Here is a 21,459-nt window from a genome sequence, read left to right on the forward strand (position 1 = left end):
AAAGAAAGGCAGAGTGAAGGAATTAATGAGAAATTGGCAGATTCCCCTCTTGTGATGAATGGTATGTTGACCTGAAACAATGCAGTCAATACTCCATTTAAAGTCAGACAAGGTTTTGTGCAGTTATTAAATACACCGTCAACTTGCTGATGATCCAAATGCTTTCACCATAAAATATAATGTGTGCGTACTGGAGATACAAGAAGCACACACGTACATGGTAGGATTGCTTCTGCTTGAGATCATTTTGATGAAATACATGTTGGGTCAAATGTAAAACCATGTCTATAAGAAAACATGATACATGCACACCAGAAGAAATATAACAGGCTATTCACTAGGTGTGATAAAATCATACAGCATGTCACTACTGGGAATAAAATAAGATCTTCACCTAAAACTTTGGTCCTTTGGATAAATTTCATGCCAGCAGCTTGTTGGTAGCCCATTTCCTCAGACCCCTTCTGCTATACAAGAATCCCACACACACACACATCTACAATAGACTTCTCTCTAAAACTCTCCCCTCAAAAGGAAGTACTTCTAACAAAGAAATTATGAGATAATTGAAACAAATGATTATCCTTCATCTGGGAGAATGTATAAATAAGCTGGTTTATTCCAATTTCAGAATTCCATAAGGGGGTGATAAAATTAACTATGTCAATATGTATAAACTTACGTCTACTCCGAAGAGCAAAGTGAAAGGGGTAAAGAGATTGTGTGAGACAATTGAACTAAAAATTTCAGCAGAGCAATAATATAAATCAATTATGGATGTAAATATACAAAGCAGCTCGAATTTATGTACAGTAATGATATACAAAACTTTGGCTTTCAGGAAGGAAGGAAGGAGTTGTGGAAGAAAGCCCAGTTTGCATTGTATCTCCACTCTTCCTTTTAAAACATAAAAGAGATCCCTGAAGCCAATACTAAAAAAATATTAACATCTGTTGAGTGTGGGTGGTCGGAACCTGGGTGTCTGTTGTATTATTTCATTGATTTCAGCGTGTTTGAAATATATCATATGAAAATTAAGATGTTTAAAATAAAAATTGCTGTTTATTTTTCTATTTAAGTGGCACTCTGATATCTACACATGACTGATTCCGTTACTTCCGTGCTTTTAAAGACTTCAATAACCATGACAGTAAAAATGCAGTGCAGGCTTTCAGTATGGGTAAAAGCATGCCAGGATATGGCTGTGCCCAGAACATGACAATGTGTTACAGTTATCGATTAGTTTGGGGTGATATAGAATGTAGACACAGAAAGATGCTACAGTGGGCCAGCTCGGGGCAGAAGGAAGGAGGTCATTGGTTACAGTAGACATCCTGTGTCACTGGGCTCTCGTGGAGGGCTATGAAAATAACGACTTTTGAAACTACTTCATGCATATCCAAAAAGATGCAATAATTACATCATCACAGAAGTATAAGGAGCCAGGCTGTGACTCAGTTCTCACAGACATTAAGACCTGTAGAAACTTAGCCCTTTACATGGAGAGGCCGATGACTTCCGATTTAGAAATCTTAAATTTCATGAGATTTGTATCAGGCACTAAATGATTTTGTACTGTGACCAGATGACGCTCTGGTATCGTGAGTCTCACTGGCAATGAGTGGTAAAGTTTTCTTCTCCTTTATATGAAGCATAATACGGGTGTTAGCAGAGGTCAGAAACAGGAAGATGTAGCTCCTCTGTGATTTCCCACTGGTTTGTGCACACACACACATGTGCATGCGCACATGTGTATGTGTCCATCTGTCACTCTAACTCTGCCCTTTTTTCTCCCAGCATTCAGTTTAGTTTTTCCCGTCTAGCTCTGTTCCCCCATAGCTCTGCTATAAGCCCAAAGCAGTTCCCTTATTAACCAATCATATTCACAGCATACAGAGGGAAATCCCACATCAAATCTCCAATTGAGTTTCCATCTAAAGTCCCATGTACTAGACCCTCACAGTCCACATGCCTGTCAGCACTGTGGTTTTCTGGACTCTTATCAGAATCAGGAATAACTGTGTTTATGATATTCCTGGGTATCTGTCACCCATGGGTCCTGATATGTCTAAATTCCTCCCACGGATTTTATTCTGAAGACACAAGAAACACACAAGTTTACAACAGCAATAGTTTCATTTCCTGTACTAATATTTGCTGTGAGTTGTATGTTGCTATTAAAAATATGCCTGAAATAACTTAAGGGAGGAAAGCTTTATTTGCGCTCTCATTTTCAGAGGGTCACACAGGGCATCACAGTGGAAGACAAGCAATGAGGCAGCAGAAGCGTGTGACAGCTTCTCCTGGTGACAGACAAGACACAGACATGCTCAGCATGTATGACCAGCCCCCGCCCCCATCCACACACACATGCAGTGATCTTCAGGTTACACATCACATAGGTTCTGTGATCTTCCAAACAGTGCCACAAGGTAGGAAAAACAACCCTTTGGGAGATGTTTCAGATTTAAACCATCGAACCTCAGGTTGCTTTCTACACAAGGTTGTGACTATTGAATATATTTTAAAATTTGGCCAATATATCTCTTTAAGGTGAGATTATTGAGTGATTGGCATTGATTTGTTGTGTTTGTTTTGCATGCTTTGCATATCTTGCTGACTCCCTCTCCAATGTCAATCGTCTTTTACAAATTCACTGAAGCTTCTCTGTGTGCTTCTTTGCCTCTGGAACCTGCAGCCTTCAGAGATCTTGTGAGTGTCATAGTGTGCTGTGAAGAGTAAGGAGCTTTCTCACACATACACATTCCTGAGAGAATTCATCCAGCTTTGGTTGATGATGGAACCATCAACATCTTAGACAGGGTAACTTTAAGGACTTCATAAGACTCCCTTCTTCATTGGAAATTTTTAGAACATTTCTACATAACTTTACATAACACACAAGCAAGAACTGAGAAGAAATTGTTACTTGTTCCATTATTCTGAGCTTCAAGCATCCCAACTCTAACATAAGACTCTCAAAGAAAGGAATATAGAAATGTTACTTTGCCTAGTATAATTTATTCAATATGATAAGCAAAAAAAAGCTGGGGAATAAGTTCCAATGATAAATTTTAAAATTGATGCTCTGGTAGTATATATTTTAATAAAATATGCTAAAAATGAGAATATAATATTGAGCAAATAATTATACTGAAGCAGGAAATATAACTAGGTCATCCATGATAGAGGGAAAGACTTGCTTAGTTTGTGCTGATGGAAAGGGATGTCTACGCAGATCAAAGGCAGATGAGGCTCCACACACCAAGCGCAGCAAGTGCAAAGGGCCTGAGGTAGGGTTAGCTGCAGTGCATGAGAAGCAGCAATGAGATTGGAGGATTTATAGAGAGGACTGAGATGGGGTGATCTCAGTTAGGGTGGTCCTAGAGTGTGCATGCTTAGGAGGTCATGCTGACCTCCCAAAACTTGATGATGTCTGTTATGCTTCAATTAGACCAAGACCTCAAGACCCAGCAATACCACTTTCGGGTATGTACATAAAGAAACATTTGCTCAACTATGTTCATAGTAGCAACATTATTCATAATAGTCAGAACCTGAAAACAACCTAAATGCCCCTCAACTGAAAAACCGATAAGGGAAATTTGATGCATTTATACAATGAAATGCTACTCTGGTTAAAAAAATAGAGACACCTTGAAATTTGCAAGCAAATGGATAGATCTAGAAAAAGACATATTAAATGGGGTAATTCAGACCCAGAAAGATAAATAAAATATGTATTCACACATCACTGGCTTTTAGACATAAAGCAAAGAAAAACCAGCCTACAGTTCACAACCCCAGAGAATCTAGACAACAAAGAGAGTCCTGTGAGAGACATACATAGATCCACTGAGGAAGGAGAAAAAGACAAGATCTCCTGAGTAAACTGGAAGCGTGGGAGGCAGAGGGAGGGTAGAAGGGGCAAGAGGAGGAAGGAAGGGAATTGGAAAATTATATAGCTCAATAAAAACAATGAAAAATGTTGATTTTACTTGGAGTAAAATGGGGAAGCATTGTGTGTTTGACTCTATAAATATATGCAGGACTGCTGTGTGGGGGTCATACTATAGGTAGAGAGAGAAGTAAACGGGCATTGGACACACGTCTGTTAAAGGCTAGGTCTGGGTTTCCTGGTGGATTGAATGAGGCTGTAAGTGGAAGAGAGAAGCGAAAATGCACAGCCTTGGGGGAACAAACACCCTTATGTTTGTTCTGGTGCGGGAAGACAAAGGAGTCAATGCGAACATGAGAGCTTACATCTGGAATTGGCAGACGTTCTCTCAACATGGTCTCCTGTGTGCAAGAGGTTGAGGGGGCCTCACCTTCCTTTCCTGGTGCTGTCTAGTGCCCTGTGGATCCCCGTGGTCACCTGACAGGAGGCACATGTGTGCATGCAGACACATATGCATGCCCACAGACTCATGTGCACCCCCCCTCTGAAACAGTCTTCACAGACATTAGAGGACAACTCCATTTGTAAGAAAACTCACTTGCCTATGGATCCAGGAGGCAGACATTGCCCTGCAGCCAGTGTACGCTTCCACAGAAACCACTCAGATTACAGGGTTGATCCTTCTTCCCCAGAGACACATGACAAGATGCCAAACTCACAACATACTTCTTCCCAGAAGAGGAGAGACCCACAAAAACAAACTCTTCTCACTCCAGAATACAGAAATTGTTTACTCTCTGTCTTAGTGAGGGATTCTGTTATGGTGATGAAACACTATTACCAAAGCAACTTGGGGAGGAAAAGGGGGTTATTTGGCTTACTCTTCCAGCTAATAGTTCATCACTGAGGGAAGTCAGGACAGGAATTCAAACAGGGCAAGAATCTGAAGGCAGGTGTTGGAGCAGAGACCAAGGCAGGATGCAGCTTGCTGATTTGTTTCCTATGGCTTGCTCAGCCTGCTTCTGTAAAGAACCCAGGACCACTAGCACAGGGATGGCACCACCTACAACAGGCTGGTCTCTCCCCATCAATCACTAATGAAGAAAATGCCCTACAGGCTTGCCTACAGCCAGATCTTATACAGGCATTTTCTTAATTGAGGTTCCCTTGTCCTGATGACTCTACCTTGTGTCGGGTTGGCATAAAACTAGCCGGTACACTGTCGATAACTCCACCACAGTCGGTGCCAGGCTTTAATATAAAGTAAACTTCATATTAGCAACTGTGGGAAAAAGTGTGATATTTTTCAGAACATAACAGATCTCCTTCGTTCCGTTTAGTAGGTTTAAAGCCAACGTTAATTGATCCTCATACCAGGTCGCCACTGGGGCTGGGATGACACCCGGAAGAGGAGCACCTGCCTTGTATTCATAACACTGTCAGTTCTTCCCCAGGACCAGGAAAAAATGTTTAATTAAAAAATGTGTTTATCATAACACAATAAAACCCTGGTTCAAGCACTGAGATGAGTAGAGACTTACTCTTCCAAATTTTGTCCATACGGGTGATTACAAGAGTTTCAGTTACCAAACTCTGTTTCCTTGAGATGCTCTCATCTGACTCCTCCGGCCTGCTCTCTTCTGCCTTGGCATCCTCTCCTTTGAGATGGAAAGGGCTAGAGAATTGAACTCTAGTCTTCATGCAACTTCGGTTTCCAGGTTTTTAATCCTAATTCCTTCTAGATCTGCACTATTTGAACATTTGGGCTCTTGTTTTTGGCATTGATTTCCCTCTGCTTGACCTCAGCTGACATTAACCCCTCACAGGTGTGCCCAGAGGCTGCTCTCCCAGGTCATGCTCTACTAACCAAGTTGACAATTGGAACTAACCACCAAATGTACATATGTGTGTGCCCATGTGTATTGTGTGTGTGTGTGTGTGTGTGTGTGTGTGTGTGTGCAGAATGTGTCTGTGTGAATGTGATATACACACACACAGAGGGAGGGATAGTCAGGCCTTCAGGTTGGGGACGGAAAGCAGAGCCAATGTGACAGTTCAAGTACAAAGACCGTCAAGCTGGAGAACTGACCATATCCTGCCCAGGCGAGGTCAGCTTTGTGCCCTCTAGACCTTCACCTTGGATAACTCCCACCTGCATTCTAGAAAACAGAAGACTTTCCTCAAAACTTACTGATTTAAATGTGAGTCTCAACCAAAAACACACCTATGGAGACATCTAGAACAATGTCTAAGTATACAGGAACTAAAAATCAGCCAAGTTCACACTCACATACAGAGAGAGACAGACAGACAGACACACATACACACACACACACACACACACACACACACACACAGAGAGAGAGAGAGAGATTGAGAGCACACACACAGAGTGAACCAGCAGAAAGAGGAAAAGCAAGGTCAAGAGTGGAGAAGAGGGATTCTGTCCTATGTGCAGAAGTCTGTCCTATCGCCCAGTGAGGGTCAGTCAAAGGAATAGTGAGAAGGGCTGACTACTTCTGAACAGAGGACAGACATCAAGAAGGCAGTGAATTAGGATCCTAAGTAACTTGAAGACTGAGTCAAGAGAAAACGCTCACTGCCCTGTCCTCTGCAGATGCTGTAGGAAGGTTTGCTCTGTGTGTGACTTCCCCAACATCTACAGGTAGGTGATAGCTGTGCCCTTTGAGAATTTGCACTTCTAGGCTATGTCCCTGCAAAAGGAAGGAATTTTGCTCTAGTAACCGGTCACAGACATTGCTGGGTGGTGGCTTTGCTCATGGGTCACCTCCCAGGGTTTTCTCTGGATCTGCTCATGCCCTGCCTTAGCCTATTTGATTTTTTAAACCATTCCATAGTTTATATTTACAGGGCTTCTCTGAATACAAAGTGAGATCGGGCATTCCTTTACTCTATGCCCGTTTTCCCATGCCCTCTTTCTCAGTTCCGTGTCAAACAGCGCCTCTGTCAGCAGCTAGGTGTCTGGAGGGTCCCTTAGTGCACTTCTTGACAGGCCTCTCCGCACATCAGGACTCTGGCTCTTATAAAGAACTTCGTTGTTTCTCTACTGTTCCCTGAAACCAAGGGTGTGAGTGACCACAAGGACAACGTGAATGACCCTGTTCTCACAGAGCCCTGGGATTGCTTGGAAATTGTCTTCAAAAGAAAATTGGGGAAGTAATTGTTTCTGTGGGAAAGTCTCCTCTCCGCAGATTGGCTCCCTCAGATGATGAGGTGGCTGAAAGCTGCATATGGAGAGGCAAAACTCTCCTGGAAAAAGGAAGTTATTCAGATAAGGGCGTGAAGGACGGTACTTTCCATAGCCCCAACATAATGTGCTTATTCTCTTGGTTAGAAGCACTGGACTCAGTCACCAGCTGCCCTGAACAAGAATCTGTTTAGTTTACTCATAAGCAAGCCCAGGCTTCATTGATTCAGCCCTGTGTGGTAACCAATCAGCAGGGAAGACCAAACGGAGTGAACACTGTCGAAAGGTACCCAGGAGAGGTGGCTGCAAGGGGAGGGAACCAAACTGAGCCAAGCCACTTTGTCTCTTATGTGGTTCCTATCCAGATACGTAAAATAGGGATGTATGTATGTATGTATGTATGTGTGTATGTATGTATGTATGTGTGACATGAAATAGACATGGAAATTGAGCAAAATCATCTATAGGGAAGAAAGATTAACAGTGGGGGAAGAGTGAGAAAGAGAGCGTAGAGGGTTATGGGATGGTTGTGGGAGATATGCTCAAATCGATAAAACATTGACTTGTATGAAAGTATTATGTTCACAACACAGTGTCGTGTACAATGAATATACATGATGAAAAACAATTTACGTAGGAAATTAAGGGGGGGACCCTCAGAGAATGACCAAGGGACGTTGCGAGTATCCAGACGGCTTTCCCAGATGAGGGACGGGGTGACTCACCTCTTTTCTGAGAGACGAGGACGGGCACCCTTCCAACTCCTCCATAGGCCCCAGTTGGAAGCTTGTTTCTCTGATTCAGTGCAGCCATTGTCATGCTGCCTGACTGGGAGGGGAAGTTTGTGAGTGATTAACACACTCACAGTGACTTGATAGCTAGATTGCTCGCACCTTCCCTCATCTTTTAATAGAAAGTGATGCTCCTGCAAAAGTAAATGAACATATCTGTCTTTTGACAAAAAAAAAAAATGCCAAGAAGTTATCATAGAAATCCTGGAACTGGCATTAAAAAAAAAAAAGAATAGAGGTACCATATGCTGTCTACGTTGTCTCTCCTGTAAGTCTCAGTTTTCATCTTGGTTCCTTTAAGTAGAATAGCATATAAGATTATATAATATATAAGAGATTGTAGGCATTGTTGTTATACCCACAAACATCAACTTGAAATATCAATGTTAATGTCATAGTAATTTCTACACCAGTGTCATGCATCTTAGTTACTCTTCCTGTGGGCGTAATAACACACCCTGACAAAAGCCACTAGTGGGAGAAAGGGTTGATTTTTGTCTCATAGTTCAGGGGGGACAGTCACACCAGCAGGAGCTTAAAGCTGTTGGTCCCACTGGCAGATAGTCAAGAGAGCATGAATGTTGCCATGAGCTCTTTCCCCTTTTACACAACTCAGGATCTAAAGTAAGGGAATGGCGCCAACCACGGTGGACAAATATCCCCACCTCAACTGACCTATATCACAATAATCCTCCATCCGCCCATTTCCCAGATGATTCTGTCTCAAGTTGATAACTGCCACACACACACCATACTCAGAACATGACTGGGCATGAATGATGACACTCAATGCCTCCTGACAGGTTTGGAAGCCATGGCATGTCATCACTAGCTAAGGGTGACATCAGAGGGATAACATCACCAACCGTGGCATGTCCTCACCAGCTAAGGGAGACACCAGAGAGATGGCATCACCAACCCTGCCATGGCATCACCAGCTAAGGGTGCCACCAGAGAGATACACCAACCGTGGTGTGGCATCACCAGCTAAGGGTGCCACCAACACCACGGATTGATTTCCCTCCACAACCACGTTCATCTTGCTTCTGAAGAAGCAGAAAGTAGGTAGTCAACAAACTTGGTCTTTGACCTTAAGCAAAAACTAAAAAGAAATCAGTACTCAGTTCGTAAACAAGAATTTGGAGCAACACCCTTTCACAAAGGGAAGAGATCTCTGAAAGGGAAGGCAGGGGGTAGAGGTACCAAATACTTGATGTCCCTCACAGTCTCCCGTAGGTGTGTATCCATATGCCACAAATTCTCTTTCTAAATTCATAGCTCAGTTCCCATTTTCTCATTTTATCCAGTTAATATCCTTACAATATTTCAAGTACCCTTCAGGCCCTCAATCACTTCCAGGAAGAAAAAAGAAATTATGATTTTTTTTCCAAAGGAGACTGTTCTTTAAGGAGACTCATCAGCGACACAGTGAAGAGATTTAAAAGCAAATTCAAAGACTTAGAAAGTAATAAGGAACAAGAAATCTTTAGAAACGGCTGCTGCATCTGTAATGTCTTAAGGTGCTAAAATTCGAGTTAAGCAAACGAGTTCATCTGCAGAGGGCATGCCACAGAACCAGGAACCCTGATTCCTAGTCAGGGGTAAATGTTTTAAAATATCCACCCCCAAGGCCAATCTCCATTTGTTTGTCGTGTTCCAGACTGATGAGAGAGGGCTATAAAACACCTGTAGTCTGCGGGAATGACACTCTTAGAACCGCCGGGCAGCTCATGTTCATCCAGTCTTTTCTGGGATATCATAAAAAAATGAGCCTAATTGCTGTAGCCTTGCCTGGTTAGCTAGCCAAGCCCAGGGCTGCTTCTCACAGCCTGAGATGCCAACTACATGATCCTGAGGGGGGACTGGGGGGAGAGTCTCAGCGGAAAGATTTTTTCCTGTCCTCTTCACCTGTGCAGCCTGTGCAGGGCCTGTCTGGGTTCTGCCTGCCTTCCTTGCCCAAGGGCAAACAGGAGATTCCTCTGGACAAGTTCACAGTCTGTCTAAACAGGAGATACTGTTTTTCCCAAGGAAGAAGCTTCAATCTTTCCTGAGAAAATGAAGCTTCCAGACTAAACCTGAGCAGTGAAATCAGCCCCTTCTTAATGTAATGCTTGCAATATTTATCTGTTTGCCAGCAGAAAGTGACTTTCACTTCAGGGACCCTCTCCTTTTCCTTTTATGGAACCGAGAGTCAAAAGCCCCATTGCAAGCCCATCAAACACTCTACCCCAGAGCTGGGCTCCCAGTCCCTCACTCATCTTTGCTAGCCCTCCTTCTCCCTCGAAGTTTCCTTGGTTGTGGTTATGGTTGGGGTTGTTTGTATGCCACATGTGATTTGTCTTCTGCTTGCTGGTGTGTCCCTCCAAGATTCTTTGAGCACACAACCACGTTTGGTCAGCTAAGCGCATTGTCTAAGTCAGCCATTGGAATAATCCCTCTGCACCTAGGATTACGGTATCATCTGTGACAAAACCCAACCAAGTGCTTGTGTACTTCCTCATGTTGGAAGCAATTATATGGGAGAGAAAAAAATACACTGTGGGTGACAGAGGAAATAATAAATTTCTGGTAAAGTTTTAACAGGTAAAATCAGGTCGGCGGCTCAACTGTGTGAGTTAGGTTTCTCATTGCTTCACACACCCCTGACCAGCAACCACTTACAGAAGGGCGAGTTTATTTTCACCCATGGTTTGAGGTCATTCCATCACACGGGAGAAGGCATGGGGTCAGGGCTTGAGGCCTTAGTGACAACAGGGTGAGCCTGTTTGCTGACATTCAGCCAACCCAGTGACAGAGACTAGACATGAAGTGTGTTCAAGCTATAGAGCTCCCCAAACCTGCTCTGTGACCCTCTTCTCTCAATTCTCCGCTGCCAGAGACCTTCCCCACACAGCGCCACCCGCTAGGGACTGAGAAGGGGACACGTCACATTTAAACCACGGTATTTATAAAGTTAGTAACAGCAGCACCACTACTGACAAGAGCCGTGTGGAAAGTCCTAGGGCTTGCTGATTTAAAGTGCCACACAGTTCTCCTGCGATCTGAGCTGGGCTTCGCAAGGAAGACTTGCAGCTGTCCATAATGGGCTGATCCCAGGGAACTACTCATCTAGAAGAAGGTGACGATTAGCTCTGGTTGGTGACCTCAGAACAGGCTGACTCTGTCTCCACAGGGAAAGGAGAGCAAAGGATTGTGGGTCCTCAGGAAGCCTAACACAGCACAGCAGGGGGTTGGGCTGCTACTGTTTCTGCCGAGAGGGGTTGAGCACAACAAGTCACAAGCATTACTCAATTTTGTACAAAGTTTCTATTCTTTCGAAGTTACAATTGAGTCCAATTTTAACCTCCTTGTTATTCTCTGATGAGAGCAATCACATTTGCGCTTACTTTTTTAAACTACAACGTTGATTACGTTTTGTCTCACAAACTCAAGTGGAAAGATATCCTCAATGACCTGGGGCTGGGAGGAAGGCTCAAGCAGATAAGAGCATTGTTCTTGCAAAAGCCCTGGGTTTGATTTCCATCACCCACCCGGCAGCTCACAACCACCTATAACTCCAGTTCTAGGGGATCGGATGCTCCCTTCTGGCCTCCAAGAGCACCAAGCATGCATGTGCTCACAGACGTACATACTGGCAGCACACCCAGACACAGAAAATGAAATAAAATCTTAAAAGATACAAGACCTGCCGTGATAGACACTATTCCTGCTGTGGTTGCACTCCGCTGCCTGTCACCGTTAGTCATGATTGATCATTTTGGAATATTGAGAGATGAAGGTGAATTTTAGCCTGGGGATAGCGGGGTGATGGGTCTGTCTTGACTAATATTTGTGTAGCGCTGAGTGTGAGACCCACTCACCATGACACTGAGAGGTAGGTAAAATGACAGCATAAAGACATTTCCTAAAGTGATCCCTGCAGCCTGCGTTGGATGTTTATCCTTGGAGATTCCTAACTGCAGCCTCTGGGATTAACTGCTGTCCACACCACGCACGGTGACATTTTCCAGAGAAGTAGCTTTCACTTTGCAGGACGAGAAGACTGGCCCATGTTTCCAAACTCTTTTCCCTCACCAAGGCTGCTGATGACCTTCGGGATTCACAATAGGTTTTTTTTTCCATCAAACGGTTGAAACTTTGGCTTTCAACCCTTTTTTGAAGGCCACAGAAAATGAAGACATCTGTTTTACATGGTTCTTGTCTATTTACATGTCTGTGTGTTTGTCTGGAGGGGCTGATGTTTATGATGTGCCCTTGGAGTGGGGAGCAGGCACCTGTGAGTGTGCACTTCCCGCACTGTGAGGATGGGGTTCCTGTCCCAGGGAGTGTGGGGTTCCCACACCTGTGAGGGTGGGGTTCCTGCTCCAGGGAGTGTGGGGTTCCTGCCCCTGGGAGTGTGGGGTTCCTGACCCTGAGTGTAGGGTTTCTGCCCCTGGGAGTGTGGGGTTCCTGCACCTGAGTGTGGGGTTCCTGCCCTTGGGAGTGTGGGGTTCCTGCCCCTTGGGAGTGTGGGGTTCCTGCCCCTTGGGAGTGTGGGGTTCCTGCCTCTGGGAGTGTGGGGTTCCTGCCCTTGGGAGTGTGGGGTTCCTACATCTGGGAGTGTGGGGTTCCTGCCTCTGGGAGTGTGGGGTTCCTGTCCCTGGGAGTGTGAGGTTCCTGTCCCAGAAAGTGTGGGGATCATGATGTGTGAGCAGGCAGGTTCTGCACCTGTTAATATGGGGTGTCTGCCCCATGAGTGTGGGGTTTCTGCACCTCTCCCTGAGCAGACCATCAGTTAAATATTCTTGAAAAAGTTGTCTCAGCAGCTGTGGGGGTTAATTTTGGTTGTGAGTTTAACAGAACCTAGAGCTGTCTAAGATGCGAGTCCCGGGTTAAATGTGATGGGAAGACCGGCCCTAAAGGTGTGCGGCACCATTCTCGAAAAAAGGAGCTAAGAACAAGGTTTGTCTCTCTTGGCTTCCAGGTTGCAGGTGCGATGGGACCAATTGATTCTGGCTCCTGTGCTCCTGACTCCCTCAACACGCTGGACTGTATCCTTGAACTTGAGCGATAACAAACCCTTTCTCTCTGCAGTGGCCTTTCTTTATTTTCATCACAACAGGGAAAGTAACTATGAGACTAGATGCGTACATTCGTTCTTTAGTCAAGGGAACGCGAGAGCCAGAGGGTGATTGTGGGGAAGGTTGTCTGATGCCCCCTGCGGGACCTCCCTCTGCTTAGCTCATGAAGAGATAGCACCTTAGTTGGGAGAGGACTGCCTGAAGGCCGCAATGAGGTGAGAAAGCTGGGCTGGAGACATAGTGTTAGGAAAGTCCAGGTTGTGTTTGCTTCAGGGCAATGGGGAGCGGTGCCAACAAAATGCTTCACCCTCTGTTTGCCAGCTCAGACATTCTCCTTGCTATAGACACAGTGTTTGTGGCCTTCCACTCATCCCCATACACTGAATCCTAGTTCCTAGTGTGTGTGGCAGGTGAAAGTGTCTTTTGGTGGGTGATTAGGAATGGGATTGCTGCTTTTTTATAAGCCATTCCAGATAGTCTCCTCCATTGTGTGGTTATGTGAAGACCCAGCAAGAGGACAGCATCTACCAAACATGAATTGAGCTGTCACTAGATGCTGAGTCCATCCACGCTTTCACCTTGGGCTTTCTAGCTTCCAGAAACACTCTTCACGAGTGGCTTTTGTTTCAAACGGCCTAGTCACTTAGTCTGTGGTATTCAGTTACAGTCCTAACAGATGCAAACAAGAATAGTGTGGGTGCTGCTGGAACATATTTTAAAATGCTCTAAATATCTTTGAAGGTGTCTGGGGGACAGGAAGGGAAAGGCTTGAGGCAATGTGCTGGATAAACCTCTATAATTCTGAGGAAGACCCAGTAAGTGTGTCTGGTGAAACTCAGAAACGAAAAAGGATAGCTCCGAGCATTTTTGGAGACTACCCCAGCAATCCTGAAGGGAATGATGGTGTCTGTGTTCTAATGGTCTTTGGGAGGCATAACTTGCAAGCAGGGATGATAGATACTAAGTTAGACTGATTTCCTGTGTTGAGCGGGTGGTCCCTGGATGTTTCTAGCAAAATGGAAGAGGGGCAAGAATGACTTGAAGAGAGAAGCAGGAATTTAAACTTTGGGGCTTTTTCTTCTTACTCCTTTTTCACAGTATGAGAACATAAAAGTCCAACCAAGTGATTACTGGTGTGGATCAACCATCTCAACAGAGATCACCTGTGGCTCACTCAGACAAGGGAAGGATGACCTGAAGGTGATTCGCAGAGGATTTTCCTCATACCTCAGCCTCAGAGACATTTCCCACTAGAGAAGTCTTACCTCTACCAAGGCTGGGTGACCACAGGCTAAGCAGACTATGCAGACTAAACCTCTCTCTCCTATTTTATATTCTCTCTGGTGCTGGGATTAAAGGCATGTGACTCCCTAGTGCTAGGATTAAAGGTGTGAGCCACCACCACCTGGATTCTGCATTGATTTCGTGTAGCCTAGGGTAGCCTTGAACTCACAGAGCTCCATCTGCCTCTGTCTCTCAAATCCTGGGATTAAAAGTGTGTGACACCACTGCCTGACCTCTAGTACCTTAGCTTTGCCTTTCTGATCTTTAGGCAAGCTTTATTTATTAAAACATAAATAAAATATCACTCTATGGATCCAATGTCACAATTTACATTCCCTCAGCTGGCCTTAACCAAATTTCTAGATAAAAGAAACTTGCTTCACGATAAAAAAAAAAAAAAAGCCTTAGTCAATGTTCCACAGGAGTTGCTGAGGCCATTTTTGTGACCTCCTCAAGGTTCTTTTGCCGTCTCTTTCTCCCATTCCTTGACTGAGATTGTTTCCCTCAGCTGCTCTGTTTGGTTTTCGATGGTCCCTGGATTCTTTGTCCTGACTCTCTCCCACCCAGGGAATCTCACATAGTTTGAAGGCTTTGACATTCATTCACAGTTTGGAAGCTCCTAGCCTCTCCAGTACCTTCTGCTCCTGCACTCAGGACATCAGGCCTCCCAGTGACTCTTTGTGCTGGGCTTGTGAATGCTCCGCTCCCAGTGCCTCCCAGGGACTTCCCAGTACCCTCTGCATCTCCAGTCTCAGCACTTGGGAGGGGGAGCGAGAGGGACAAGAGAAAAGAAGGGAAGGAAAGTCTAGATGACAACCCTGTATATAAGACAAGCTCAGTGACAGAACTGTCTCTGTGTCCCCAGGAGCACTCCCAACCCCACCATGCTCCAGTGCCCTTCCGTGCCCACAAACTTAAATCCCTCACCCCTGCCTGGAAACATCTTTAATTTCAACAGATGAAATAAAAGGATAACAGATAAACGAAAACACCCGAGGCCTCTGTCCTGCACACTCTGCCAGAGAACAATGGCCACTCCGTAGAGCCCCTCTAGATGGACTTTTTGGATGGGGATCTCTTGGGGGACATGCTTTGAAAACTGTAAACAGAAACCTCTGGATCTAAGTCCTACGGTCTGTTGATCTGTTAATATTGCTCAAGGCCTTTCTGTCTTCTTCCTTTCTGTTCTGAGAGAGAGAGAGAGTCTCATGCAGTGCAGGCTGCCCTCAAACTGATTACCTAGCCAAGGACGGATGGCACGGCCTCCTCCGGCTCCCAGGAGCTGGGATAGGAGATGTGTGCCAGCCTGGCTGCTGTGGGGGGTTATCTACAGAGTGAGAAGACAGCAAACAGGCTTGGCTCTTAAGGGCACTTGCTGTGTTAATCCGAAGATGGAAGGAGAAGGACCACCAACCCAAATCATCATGGCCAAATTAATTAAAGCAGATGACTAATAAAAACAAGCTTTTTATTCATGTACATGGGCTGCCTGCCCCTAAGGCGGGGCTCAAGAGGTCAGCCCTGGGTGTGAGGAAGGAAAGGTTTTTATAACTCAGAGGAGAGGGGTTTCCATATGGGGGGGGGTGGGCAAAATAGGACTTACAGGAGCAGAGCAGAAGCTTAAGAAAGATACAGTTATGAGGTGGGCATAGCATGGCAGCCATAACAACAGGCTGTGTGAGTGTGTGTGTGTGTGTGCGCGCGTGCGCGCACACGAGAGAGAGAGAGAGAGAGAGAGAGAGAGAGAGAGAGAGAGAAAGGGTTTTATAACCTTTCTAAACAAAGGTAGCGTTGCATAATGGTTATGAACAACTTTAAAAACAAAGACATTATTGCCATTCCTGGAACAGGGAGTAGAGAACCATTCATAGTTAAGGTTATAGGAGGGGCAAAGCCCAATCCTTGAAAAACAGGTTTAATCATAAGCAGGAGTGAACTTGGTTTTCTTTGCTGTAAGATGGCTTTTAAGCCTAAAATGGAAGCAAGGCTCTTTCTTCAGCTGCTCAAGAGAATCAATATTTTGTTCCTAACACCCAAGTCAGATAGGTCACAACCATTCCAAGCCCACCTCCAAGGGAATCTAATGCCCCCTTCTGGCCTCTGTGGGCATCTGCACACACAAAGGCAGCATTCACACAAACACAGGCACATGTGCTTATGTAAATGAAACTAAAATATAAATACTTACAAATATATCTTTAAAAAGAAAGAAAGAGAAAAAGAGGACACCAAGAATGCCTATTCAAGAGTAAGCATTAAATGCCACAAATGACCTCTCTACAGTCTACTGGGGCTTCTACCTTTTATCCGATCAAATCCGTGAGTCATGACACAGAAGCAGGGGCAGCATCTTGTCTATATTCCCGTGTCGCAGTGAAGCAGAACCTATCCAGACATTCCCGGTATCTAGCCAGTCAGGTCAAGCTGAATCCAACATGACTCTTCGTGTGTGCTCACTGAAAGGGGCACTGGCATAAGAGGGGAACCGTGTATGTGGGCACAGGACAGAGAGCTTCCCACCTAGGTGGCTTCTTTCTAAGACCAAAGTGGAACTCATATACCTACTTTTTCCAAGGGAGTCAAAGAGGAATTCAAGATTCTACAACATCTGCGCCTCTGAAAGCCTGTCTATGATCTGACCAGTTCTTGTCAGTCTAAACTTGCTGTGTGATTTACTGAAACTCAAGGGAACCCTGGGAGAGCCACCCGCTGCTGAAGTAAACAATGAGATCTGGTTTCCAACAGATCTGAATCTGAATGAGCTCCAAGGGTCTCGCCTGTGCTGCAAAGACTCACGCTGAGCAACTGTGGTACTAAACCTGAAGCTGTGTCCCCAGGATGCGTCCACCACACCCCAGACTGCATCCCCTTGATGGAGGCTCCTGACTGAGAGCTTCTTCCTCCTTCCCACCCCTGCAAACCCCTGCAATCTGAAACAGGAATCCAGAGAATCCAAAGTGCCTTTCACAGGCCAGTGCCTGGTGGACTGTGTCTGCGCTCAGAACCCTTTCATCTGTCTGCCTCCGGGAGGAGATTTCCTAATTGATAATGAGTTCCTTGGGGGAACATGATTTCGGGCTGTAAATTAATAACTTCTTCCAAAACATAGCACCCAATTTTTAATAATATTATCTACTACATGACATGGGTGATTTTTTTCCCCAATAAACTATTCCAAAGAAAGCAAATTTATGAGGAGAAAAAATTATAATAATTTTGATGATGAATACTTAAACAAGTCAATAATTGCAGCGACCTACTTTTCTCAAATATGAAAACCACACGTGTGTTGTCTCAGGCAATTTGTTGAGTTTCAAATTATTTCAAACTGGGAGCTGAGTATATGTAGGGCAGGTGTCTCTTAAATCCCAAATCACGGGGTGCGTGTTGATGCTCGTCTTCAAAGCTTGGGGTATTTAGAAAAAAAAACAAAAATAGTAACAACAGTGTTGGGGGGGGGTGGACTAAGGGAGGAAGGGAGAGGAAGAGAGAGTGAGAGAAGGAGAAGGAGGGAGGGTGGGGAAAGCTGGGAAGGGATATGTTTTGTGTGTGTGTGTGTGTGTGTGTGTGTGAGAGAGAGAGAGAGAGAGAGAGAGAGAGAGAGAGAGAGGGAGGGAGGGAGGGAGGGAGGGGGAGGAGTGAAGAACAGTTCAGATCAGCTCCTGGTCCACCTTAAAAGGGTTCTTGGTGTTTCAAACAACCCACAAACAGGATCCTGGGTAAAATGCTAACGCTGACGCTTTGGAGCAAATCATTCGCGAGCCTGCGCAGAGCCACCCTACCCAGCTACAGTTTGTTCTCGCTGCACTGGAAGGCCCGCCACTCTGGGGCTGGGGTTTCACCAGCGTGCCTCTGCGGCTCCCCCATTGTCGCGCCTGAAAAGAACATTCCCACAGTGCTGGCTCTAAAAACAATAAACATCGTATGTAAAAAGAAATGACATAACCTTGGCACTGATAAGGAGCGTTTCCCAGGGCTGTGGGGACTGTCGCGGGAGGGGCGACAGGCCACCCCCACTCTGGGGCCTGGGAGGAAGTGTCCAAGGAGGCCTGCTGGGGCCCTTGGGCACTCCCAACACAAAGGGCTGGGAGTGGGCAGGTCCCTCCCAGCCTCTGGAAATCAATCTAAGGAAGTCTGATGCCATGGAACGGTTTCCTGTCCACTGTGTGGGAAACCTAGCTGAGTGCAAGCGCCAGTAACAATGGGACAATATATTATAATAAACAGGAAAAATAGCATTGGCCACGGAAATCAATAGCCTGAGTTCACCAGGCATTCATAAGATTGACAAGTGAATAAATTAAAACCAAAAGGTTAGCACGCTGAAAGAGAAGTTAATTTTATGTCTGCCCTGGAGCCCCTCTTTTGAGGCGCAAATTAAGACTGTATAATAAAATGAACATACAGTCTTGCATTTAAAATAAAGCCTTCCTTAGGACTTACATGGTTAGACAAGCAGAGATTCCTTTGCCGGCTTCCCCATGCATGGGTAGTTTCAGACTGCATTTGCGACCCCCTCCACAGCGTGACCAAAGACTTATTTAAAGAAATTTCTTGCTTTAGATAAACCTGCTCTCAGCAGCCAACTGTTCCTCCAGGAAGTGGCGGGGCACCCCAATTCACTGTAGTAGCCTACCCGAGCAGAACCAAACGAAGACGTCTACACGCTGCTCTGTAATTGAAAGAAGCGCGGAGGAGGCCACTCGAGGCTGCTCCAAACCCCCAAATCATCATAAACAAGAGAGCGTAACCGACTCTAGAGCCGATCTCAGTTAAACAAACAGATCGACTCCCGTCTTTTGTGTTTCGGCAGCTTTCCCTTTCTGAAAATGCTTTCATGTTTGGGTTTTCTTTTAAGCCCTAAAATGGCCTTCATTAGAATTCACGGTTGGACTCGGGCTCACGATAAAATGTTTGATACACGGAACTCCTTCCCTTGGTTGCTGATAAAGACACTTCCATGGGATTTGGGGGACAGTTTAAGTGACATCCGGGTTTTGCAGCGAACTCTCCCTGCAGCACTGATCCCTGCACAGTTCAGCGTTGGTCTACGCAAGTTTCTGGACATGTGTTTGATCATCTCAGAGTACACAAGACGGCGCTGGCTGCAGGTGAATGAGGCCGCGGACGCTCGTGACGGACCCTCGTGTTTGAGTGCCCTAGTGAAGTTTTGCCGGGCTTTGGAGACGCTCCATGGCATCCCTGGTTTTCCCTCTTTTGTGTGACGGTAGCAGTTTCCGTTCACAGTGAGGAGTACTGGTAGAATCCCATGTTTAGGGAAGTCGAATGGTTCGGTCTTTAATAAATATTAATTAACCAAGGAGGTGCTGGATACATGACGATGACCTTATGAAATGATCCACTTGAGAGCTCATTAAAACATAAATACAAGACAGCCGGAGTTTATCTAAAATAAAACACCACAATGCTTGCTTCTAAATAGAATCCTTCCATCAATTTATTATGTACAATAAATCCCTAAATTTTAGGTTGGGGTGAGAATTTGCGTTTGCTCTTGTTTATGTTTTGAAGATTTGCCAAGGGGGGGGGTGGTTAAAAAAACTACATTAGTTAATTTATTATTCATTTACTTATAAGCTCAATAAGTTTTTATTTAAGAAATTTCGCATGTGATTTCTTCATTGCCTCTGAGGGTATTAATTAACTCATTTTCCTTCTATCCTCTGCAGCTGAAGAAAGAGAAGGGAAGTATCTATTCTAGCCAGCAGAGGGCAGTATATCCCAGGGAACGTTCTATTTACTTAAAAGGTAAATCTTACTCTAGCAGTCAAAAAAAAAAAAAAAGTCCCAACACGAAGCTATTGCCAACATTCTGGCGTCAAAACTCAGGAAGAAGACCTCAACACTTCCTGGAAAATCCACTCTGTTGGTGAACTTTCCCACCCAGGACTCCAAATGGTTTAAAAGAGCCAAAAATAGAAATTGACTTCCCCTCCCAGCTTTCGGTTTAATTTAGCATCAATCTCCCGAGCAATAGAAAGGTCCAGGACTGTATTCTGAAAAAGCACAGGGCTTCTTTGCTTCGGGTTCACCGGCAGCATCAGCAGGGGCCGGGGCCTGTAGCCAGGCCTGCTGTCAGTAGCCAAGCTAAGTATAGCAGGGTTGGCTGTGTCCGCATCCCTGAGGGAGGCCGACCCTATTCCCTCCCACGACGTGCCTCTGTCTCTATTGTCTTCCCTGTCTAGGCTTTCACTGTACACCTGACATCACTGGATTCTTCCAAGTGCTCTCCAGAGGGGACGAGGAAACACAGAACCTTGAACAAAGCTTCCGGTCCACCCCTGGACCTCAGGTTCTTCCATGGACTTTAATAGTCGTTGGGTTAGAAAAAGAATTCTTGCTTGGGACTCAGACCTAGGTTCCTGTCTCTTCAGGCAATGGGCACAGTGATTCCTACGAGGGACTCCTTCCCGCAGGCACCACCACCCTTGTCTCCGTACTGGGCACCACCATGACCTTCACCTTCAAAAACTCTTGCCCTGTGGCATTAAATTGAGAGCTGCAATAGCCCATTGGCCTGACTTCCAGGTCATTCTCGAGGCAGGGGAGCTGGCTTTTCTCCCAGTTCAGGGTCCTCACTTCTTATGGCTTGGGGTTTTTTTCTTGGTTTGGTCTCTTCCTAGGAAAGCAAATCCAAAGGCAAAGGCCAAGGACAGACAGGATGAGCACAAGCAGGGGGAACAAAGGCAGCTGCTCCTTATGTAACTGCAGTCAATCAACCTGACTTCGGTGAGTAGGACTAGGGTAATTTCAGTAATGAGTGGGCTTGCTTTTTAAAATTCATTGTATTATGAAAAGAAGGGGAAAATCGAGTTTCTGAGTAGTTACCTCCTCCCACTGAAGTCGACACAAACTGTAAGGATTTAAAAGTCATTTCCTTGTGGTTTTTTTGTTTGTTTTAAAGGGCACTTTTGGCTTCAAATGTGTCTTTTGGGGTTGCACGTTGGTTTGGACTAAAGGATAACATGAAGACAGCACTTTCAAACACTCCAAATCAGAAAAGAATAAGAACGCATACTCTTCAAAGAAATGCTAGTTATACCTATTTAATTTTAAAGGTAAAAAAATTAAAGCTAAATAATGCAGTTTTTAGGAGCTACTCAGACTCACGCTGCCCAACAAGCACTGTTTCTCCACTCTTGCTCCCAAGACTTGTCTGTTTCAGGAAGTTCTCCTTTTTGTTCTTCTGTTCAGCAA

Source organism: Microtus oregoni, unplaced genomic scaffold (genome assembly GCF_018167655.1).
Source record: "Microtus oregoni isolate MIOR12 unplaced genomic scaffold, Mior012 000024F_ref0000369, whole genome shotgun sequence".
NCBI classification, from domain to species: domain Eukaryota; kingdom Metazoa; phylum Chordata; class Mammalia; order Rodentia; family Cricetidae; genus Microtus; species Microtus oregoni.